The sequence below is a fragment of the Solanum verrucosum genome, unplaced genomic scaffold (genome assembly GCF_900185275.1).
Source record: "Solanum verrucosum unplaced genomic scaffold, falcon-dt-bn FXZP01000238.1, whole genome shotgun sequence".
In the NCBI taxonomy this organism is placed as follows: Eukaryota; Viridiplantae; Streptophyta; class Magnoliopsida; order Solanales; family Solanaceae; genus Solanum; species Solanum verrucosum.
The window spans coordinates 950,414-960,342 of record NW_026020630.1 but is presented as its reverse complement, the minus strand read 5'-3'; the positions used below and the strand labels follow the sequence as shown (position 1 = coordinate 960,342).

General features: G+C 28.9%; 1 protein-coding gene across 1 annotated transcript in view; it reads right to left on the bottom strand.

Annotated features, from left to right (window-relative positions):
• LOC125811554 (uncharacterized) overlaps positions 1–9,929 on the bottom strand; it is a 134,307-nt gene that overhangs the window by 25,879 nt on the left and 98,499 nt on the right. The gene's annotated exons all lie outside the window — the stretch shown is intronic.

Genomic DNA, 9,929 nt, shown 5'->3' with positions numbered 1-9,929 from the left:
TCTCCCTTGAATAGAATAACAGTATATGCAATGCAATCTCAATAAGTAGATACGAAGAACATAGTATGTACGCAATCTGATTCCTATTTTAATTAAGTGGAAAGACTGTATCCAATAAACCATCAAACTAAATAAAAAATAATCCACAAAATTCCAAAGTATCAATCCAAGGTCAGAGGGCATTAAATTTTTTGATATGGGGAGCAGAAAAAATTATTGATTTAGATTTATTATATTAAAGATTGATAAAGATACTTAAGAAAGAAACCTACACATGAGTTGCACATTTATAAAAAAGTGGTTCCACCAAATCCTCTGCCATTGTCTTTTTAGCATCTTTGATGATTGCTACTCCCATGTGATTATGCTTCCTATCTCACAGGAAGAAAGTAGGAGAGTAGTAAATGAGTCTAGGTTGGGATTTTAGACCTCCATCACCTAAATTATTGTCTTATATGAATAAATTAAGATTTAAAAAATATCATAAAATAATTATTTTTAAAAAATAAGAATATGTTAAGATTGATAGACATGAGAGGGAGAGTCTATATCTCTATATTCATTTCATTCTAGACAAACGGTTATAAAGCGCCAATAATTTAGGTGAGAGGCGATCTAAGAGGATCATGCATGAATCACACGTTAAGAAAATGGTAAATGAGATAAGGGATCTTAGCTGGTGAATCAAGAATTGATAAGTTGATGATTTGAGCTATATCGAAAGTAAGTGAAAAACACTGCTAATTGTTTTTTAAAAAGATAAGTAGAGAGTAAAGAAAATGGTTTATTTGGATTAATTGTCTGATCCAGATTGTTGAAGCTTCTCAATAGTTTGTCTAGAACCTAACGACTTTCTTAAACGAGAAATAAGGTAAGTGATCGAGTTGACAAGTTAATAATATAATAATAAGAATTTCAATTTATGAAATTTGTACTAGATCAATAAGTTGAAAGTTTGAGCTACATCAAAAGTAAGTAAAAACACTACTAGTGTTTATTTTTATATTTTTAATTTAAGTGGGTAAACAAAATAAAGACAAGAGAGGTTAACGACTCTTAATCATTTGTCTAGAGGTTAACGACTCTATCAGACATAAATCATACGCTAGAAATTCGAACTCAATCAATAAATTGAAAATTTGAGTTATATAGAAAGTAAGCTAAAAATATTATAATTATTTTTTTGGAAAATTAAGTTGGGGTAAAATAAAAAAAATTAAGTGATTAATTACATTATCTCTTGTCATCTTGTGACATATTATGACAATACTCAATTTGGTCCCCAATTTCACACACAACACCACTTAGGACATGTGACATTTACAATTGCCATATGACAACATGAGATAGCTTTCATCTTCTTTATAGGTTTTTCAGAATTTGGCAAGTCATTTTCTCTTTAATTATTGTCAATGTCGATGCAATAAATTAAATTACATAAATAGCATAGGTACATTGCATTTTTAGCCCACCTCAATGTCACATGATACCTATGCCTTTAATTTGAGCAAACATTAAATTACAAGAACAAAATAATATAAATGCAGAAGAGAGGCCAATAGAAATTTTTGAAATTATATTTATATAGCCATCATTATTTAGGACAAAAAATAATGCAACATCATGGCAAAAATATGTCAATATTCTTGGAATGGTTCAGTCTTGTTTTTTTTTTCTTTCAGTTTTTGATCAATACCTGCTTTTTCACCAAACTAATTCTGAATTATGTCGAAAAAATTTCATATTTAACTTGAATTCGATACGTCTAATTTATCTTTATCAAATCTTACCCCCCAAAAGAGAGTTCTAATATTTATTATTTAGTTTCCATCTGGCAAAAGAAAAGGATTGCAGAAAAGATATATTTCTTATCTTATTAATAAGGAGAAGTAATGATAGGGCCAGGTAAGATATACTAAAGATCAACTAAGTGACTCTCTTGTTTTTTCTGATTATTAATGTCATTAATGTATACTATCAGATTTCTCTATAAGAATACTATGCTATAACAATTATATTTTTTATTGAATTAATTTTTTATATTTTGTTATACTATGGTTCTCTATGATATTATTTTACTATGGCAATAAAAAAAAATACGAAGACAAATAATATTATTATAGAGAAATTTTACTGTATATCAGAATCTAAACAATACAATTTTGAACCATAGGAAGTAACTAAGAATGATTATTCCTCAATAATTAAAAATAATTAAAGAATTATGGCCCTTTGCCCCTTTGTCACAGACAAGAACATTAACATTTGGCAGACACAAGCCAACTTATTTTCTCTGGCATGAATGCTTAAATAGGAGACATTTATTATTTATGAATTATGACAATACTAATAATAAGTTGTTATTATTATTATTATTATTATTAATAATAATAATAATAATAGTAATAATAATAATAACCCCAGATCTTAAGTAACCATTTACTTGGGATCTCTGCTATCTACAAAATCCTAAAAAAAATATCCATTAAATGAGCTGGCTTAGTTCCTTTGGCTATACAAATTTGCAGAGTATGTTTTAGAAAAGTATAATATATATATATATGTTCTTGTTGTCATACATTGTCAACTCTATGATATTTTGGATTCTTTTTTCAAGATATATATATATATATATATATATATATATATATATATATATATATATATATAAAACAATCAAGAATTGTAATGGGAGCAATATAATATTTTTTCTCTTTTATTAGGAATCTCGAATTCAAGATAATTCAACAAATATATACGTAAGAAAATTTTGTTTACCCATTGTATACTTTTTTAACGTACGTAGGATAAAGGTAGACTATCACTTAAATAACGTTTCATCTTTTAATAGATTTTGTATGGGTATGATAATTATCAAAATTCTAGATATCGAATATCAGATAAAAATAAAAAGGATATATATTAAAGGTCTACATCCTTAACTTTTTAGCTCACATGATTTTGTGTCTACTTATCTTATTCTTGTTGGCAGTTAGTTGTCAGAAGTGCAAACCTTTTAATTCTTGTTTAGTAGCACTAATAATTGTAAAGCTTTTCAGTGCTAATTACCTGATTAGTTACAGTGTTGAACATTCCTTTAAGCCTTTTAAGACTAATTTAAAGTAGCCAATTAACTTACTACAACAAATCATTATATTATACTCTATTAGTTTTAAAGCTATTTTCACTAGACAAATCTATTATTTAGAATATAATATACTACGATTATTGGAAGTATTTTTTTTTTTTTAACTATTTGATATTTAAAATTCACTATTCTGATTAATTCAAAATTTGGATTATAGGTTGCCTAGCTCCTAAAAAGTAAAACGATTCCTATCTAAAAGTTTAAATTGTTATAAAGAGTAAATATCTAATTACTTAATTATACTATAGTACAATATGTCCTTCACATATCAGCCATTTTTTTCCATGAGATTTGAACTCATGACCTCATGTTTATACTATGTTGTATTGCATGATTATCTCATCTAAAAGCTTAAACTGTTAGATAAAGAGCACATAATTTCCTATTGAAATTATCTCCATTTTGAGGACTTTGAAATTTGAGAGACGTCTGACTAAGGGTGAAGAACTCTCATCATTTCACCACACGATAAAAAGTCAAAAACTATTGTACAAAGATCAATAATTCTTTTTTTTATTCAATTTATTTAACCATCCCCAAAACAATATTTTGAATTATATATGTTTAATAATTAAGTTAACTAATTAGAATGTTTAGTTTGTCTTCTAGTAATTGTTGGGAACATTGAACTTAGCTCAATATTTAGAAGCGTGCTTACTAAAAAGCACAAAGTTTCCTCTTATGTTTAAATTCTTAATTAAATAATTAATTAGTACTAAGAATATTAGGATATTAATAAAATGACAATGAAGAAAAGGGTGTCCATTTTGAAAAATATATATAATTAATCATGCTTAATTCCTGTTTGTTGCATGTGGCATACAGTATAATTATAGGCACCTAACTAAGCAATTGACTTCATCTAATTAATTAGTAGTTTGTTAATTATAATTTGTAACTTCAAGTGGTACGAAATTGATTAATGTGTTCCTAAGTTTAGCATACACGATGACAATAATAGTTAAGGTGCATATGGAAAATCGACTACGAAGTATAATGTACATTAAAAAAATGATCAGGAATGTACATAATTATTTATTAGTTTGTTAAGGGAAGTGCTAAATGGTCAGAAAATTTGGCCAGAAATTTAAAAAAAATATTTTAAAATATACTGATCTTTTTTCCATTTTTTAGTTAAAAGGTATTGAAGTTAAAAGGGTAAAAATGTTTTAAAAGGTAAAATAAATTAGGTAAAATATCATTTTGACCAAATTTTCTGGCTAAAAAGATTTTTTCGTTTGTTAATATAATAATTAGTTTAATTTGTAACTTCAAGTTGTATGAAATTGATTAATGTGTTCCTAAGTTATGCGTACACAATGTACAATTAATTTAAGGTGAATATGTCAAATCCACAATAAAGTACAATGTACATAATTATTTAGTAATTTTTAATAATAATTAGTTTGATTTGTAACTTCAAATTGTACAAATTGATTAGTGTGTTCCTAAGTTATGCGTACACAATGTACAATTAATAATCAATTAAAGATGAATATGACAAATCGACTATGAAGTATAATGTACATAATTATTTAGTAGTTTTTAATAATAATTAGTTTGATTTGTAACTTCAAGTTATACAAAATTGATTAATATGTACAATTGATAATTAATTAAAGGTGAATATGGCAAATTGATATGGAGTATAATGTACATAATTATAAATTAAAGGGCGTGCAAACTAGATGCATAATAAAAATTATTAAAATTATTACTATCTAAATAAAATATTAAAAAATCAGGTGGCTATGATTCTTCCTAGCACATAACTCGAGGCTAACGACGCAACAATAAAATGCTAATTAAGTGACATTATTATGAAACATTGTGCTGCCTAAATACAGCCTATAAACAATACTATACAAAGGGTTGCGTTTAGGAATTCACAATTATTTTCTCCGTCTCAAAATATTTATTGCTTTTCTTGACCCTTATCAAAAATGATATACTCCCTCTGTCTCTAATTACTTGTCCACTTTTCCTTTTATAGTTGTCCCTAATTACTTGTCAATTTTGACAAATTAAGAAAGGGCAATATTTTTTTACCTATTATACCCTCAATTAAATGATTAATTACTTTGAAAAATGTAGAACTTTTCTTCCACTTCATAATTAATAGGGCTAAAATGGTAAATTCACTATGTCATTAAGTGTTTTCTTAATAGGAGTGTCAATTGAAAAGTGGACAAGTAATTAGGGACAGATGAAATATTTATCTCTACGTGGTAGACATAAGATTGCATACACTCAATCTCCATACCCTTATGAGATTACACTCAATATGCATGTTATTTCTGTCGTTTTTTCAAAATACTTATCGTGTTTTTCATTTATACGCTCTTTACAAAAGCATTAATTAGGAGCAGTGTTTGACTCTCTTCGTTGAATATTTATTCTATTTATGTGCTATAATTGAAATGTTTTGTCTTTAAAAACAATATAATTAAGGATAAAATAAGAAAAATAATTAATTTTACTTTCAATCTCTAAAATAACAAATATTTTGAGATAATTATTATTATTTTTAAATTAACATTTCACAATTAGAATTTATTAAAGGAAACAATTATGGAACGTTACACATGCCTCAAGGCATGCTTTGGTTCCTATTAACAAAACCCTATAAGACAAATTATAATTAATTTTTTTTTTTAAAAAGAAATGAATGAGCTAGTAAGAGAGATTAATATAATTAATTGTGTTGTGTTTTACCAAGTCCCAAGAACATGCAATTTCATGGGGACTAACAAAATTCTTAGAGCATGATGAGAAGGATTAATTTAGAGAAAGCCAAAAAGTAATACAAAAAGGGAATTTTGTTGCTTTTGATCTTTGCTAAATGCAAAATTACAAAGCCCTAAAAAGTTTTTTTTATGCATGCTTAGATATAAACAACCCCTCACTAAAAACATATTTTTGGGTATTGAAAATGTTCTTTACTTTTCACATTTATAATGTTTATAGATCAGTTTGTACATATTTTGATTAATTTATCAGATTGTTATTTTAGAATTTTAAGATTAAAATTGATAATTATTTTTAATTATATTCTTAATATCAAAGAAGTATGTAGAATATTTAGAGGAAAAAAAAATCAATCTACCTTTATTAAATATGGACAACTTAGTAAAATCACTACTTCTATTTATTATTTTTCTTTATGAATGTGAAAAGAGTCAAAACGACAGTTAAAATAAGATGAAAGAAATATTTGTCATCTCTCACTAGCACAAAATACTTTGTAAGTCTACATGTAAAAAAAAAAGATAAATACTTCATATGTCCCTAATTACTTGTCTATTTTTCCTCTTTTACTTGTCCCTAATTACTTTTCCATTTTGACAAATCAAGAAAGGACAATTTTCTTTACCTATTATACCCTCAATAAATTATTTTGAAAAAGGTAAAACTTCATGAAAACTTAAGTTTTTAGTTCATCCACTTCATAATTAATAGAGGTAAAATGGTAAACTCACTATGTCAATAATTGTTTTCTTAATAGGTGTGACAATTTAAAAGTGGACGAGTAATTAGGGACAGAGGAAGTAAAAAGAGATCACTCGGTATGTATCTGTCTTCACTTAAATTCAAACTCTAAACTTTAAAATTTACACATATTTCATCGACAATTAGTGTAATGAGCTGATTTCTGTCGTTATGGAAAAGCCAACGGGGAAAAATTTTGGGTCAAAAAACTTTTTGGTAGTAACTTGAGAATTCCTAGCCTAGTCCAGATTTGGACGAAATCGAAGTCATGTGAGTCTAGGGAAATCTGGTAACGATTGGGTGATTTAATAAGGAATTTGATTTCATGAGTAGATAACTAAGACGTTAAGGAGTCCGTATGACTTTACAAAATTGAATTCGGGCGAGTAGAACTCCCAAAATTGATCTTAGCGTGAACATGTATTTTTGGAGTGTCATGGGATGAATGTGTGTTGTGAATGGGGGTTTGGAATCCTTAAATTTGCTCACTGGTTTCGTGCAAGCCGCAGTGGTGGGTTGGGGGCCTCCGTAGCGGGACAGTCACGATTTAAGTAGGAAATAAATCTCAAAATCATTTTATTCTACACTTTTCGACTCTGAGAGCTAGGGAACGACCCAGGGCAAGTTCTTGACAGTTTTCCACCTCTTCTAATACTAAATGTAAGGATTTAACTCCCCTAATCCGTATTTCGATCCGTAGAACTTAGTTTCTTGGGTAATTATCAATGGCGGAGGGTTTTAATCTGGATTTATGGTGAAAAAACTCTAATTTGGATATTAGGATCATGGGTTTGATCTAGGGTTGATAGAATTGATTGTAATTCAGGTAATTAGACATCGTTTCTTGATTTCTGTGTTATATTGATTGTTTGTAGACCAAGAACAAGCGGAAAGAATCCAAAAATGGAAGAATCAAGTTTCTTAGGAGGATTCAAGTTTCATTCAAGGTAGGTAATGGTTGTGATTTCATGTTAGTGTGATGTATGTTAGTACCTACTCCATTATAATGCATGTATGTATGAAAATATTGCATTATTGATCACATTAATCGTAAATGAATATGAGTGAAGAATTGTATGCCATGAATCAACTCTTGATTGTATGATTATGAAAATGTACATTGTGATTTGTGGCTTGTTGAATGGATCGGGTGTTACGTTTCGACACACTAATTGGGATCGGTTGACATGTACCGGCATAAACATTGGAACGACTGTCACGATCCGACACACTAACTCGGATCGGTTGCCACGTACCGACATAAACATTGAAACAAGTGTCACGATCCGACACACTAACTTGGAACGGGTACCACGTACCGGTACACTAAGAGTTTAGATATGGGTTCCATGAGAGGACCATTGAATTGTGTTATGTATCTATTTGTGATGATTACGTTCATATCTAATGATGATTGATTTTGGAAGATTGTATGTTGCTCTAAAATGATAACAATGTATATTATTGAGAACGTGAAAAATGCTACATTGATCCTGAAAAAATGGTTAATATTGTATATGTTCAGCATATGCCTATTTATAATGTTGTGGTTACTTGCATGTGTTTCACTTATTGGGATAGCCGCGTGATCCTACAAGTACATTGTGGTTGTGTACTGATACTGCACTTGCTTGTTCTTTGTTGAGTACATGACATCTTCAGACGGCTATTAACAGACCTCGCTTAGAAGATCAGTGATCAATCGAATTCAAGGGTGAGCCAGTTCTTCTGGGCTGCCATGAGTTCTCTTTTTGTTTAAGTCCACTCTTTTCGGACTCAGACTATTTGTTTAAGGTGTTGTTTAGTAGCGGGGTTGTACCCCTTGTATTCTTGGACTTGTCGTTAGTAGAGTTTTGGTACAATGACTTTCAAGTTCTAGTGGTTGTTCTTCCGCATTATTTTGGCTAGTTTATTTAAACCTTTGGAGTTTATGGGAACTCCGTATTTCTTTTGGTCATTGAAACATGCTTCCGTATCTTTAAATGCCTTAGTTTGATTTAGTTGTGTAGTTCTTGGTTAGCTAATTAGTATTAATGGTTCTCTTACTGGAGGGTTAGTGTGGGTGTCAATCACGACGATCTGGGTCGTGACAATTCGATTGCACGATGCATTTCCTTTTCTAAGTTATTGAAAAGGGGTACCTCAACTTCCAAGAATGTACTTTGCAAAGCAAACTTAAAGCAAACTCTAACTTTACACATTGCAATAATAATTTGTATTTTTTTTTGTTGCAATAAATTCATGGACTTTGTAAAGTAAATAGACATAAATCTCCTCTACTACTATAGTCTGAAAGACACTTCAATAAATTATAGTAGTAGTACTAGTAACTCTTTATCATTAGTACATGTCAGTATCAAATAATTGAAATTGTTCATTAATCATTAATGTTATATACCCTTAATTATTAGGGAGTAAACCTAAGTGGAAAATTCATAATTGAATATGGTGTACTACTAATAATCAATACTCTATTTAAGAAAAAACAAAATAATGATATTCATTTTCCTTCTTCACCTTTTTTACATTTTTTGTTGAAATTAATTAATTTATTTTCTGGTGTTACACTCAAATAAATGAGTCTTCAATAATTTGATAACTTTAGGCGCAACTTCCTTTCAAATATTCGACAATTCATTCGAGAGTTGAGATATCAGTCACAGAGAATTGTTAATGTTTTAATGAAGTCACATTCTATGTGATTTTGGATGTGCTTAAAAGTTCAACTATGTCAAAACACTATAACATTTCTTGAAAAAAGAAGATTTTCTCTATTGCCCCTCAATTGTTTATAATATTGAATTTTCTTAAAAGTAGTGTTTATGTTTTTTCACATTTGGTCCAAAATCCAATGTGTGCTTGTTGGGACTATAGTAGCGGCAACAATGGGCTCATTAGCGCGATTCAATGCCCAATTTTTGTATTGATTTTACCAATCTATTGGTAAACAACATAAACTAAATTTTATTTGATCCTCTTTTCATTCTTGCACCATCCAAAGTAACAAGTGGCAATTATACCATTGTCTCAAAAGTTTGTTTTGTTGGTCCTTTTGTTTTTGGTTTCTCATCCGTTGTTCGATAGTCACTTTGAAGTCCGACAAATCTATATTCGCGTAGAAAAGTTTCACTCTGGAAGTGTATGATTCTTTGTTTATCTATAATCATGATATTGCAGTGTTGCAGATTCAAGATTTAAAATCAATGAATTCTAGGATCTGACTAATTAATTGATTCTTCTATGTATACAACTTTGTAGATTCGCGATCCAAAATTAGACAATGTGAATTTGA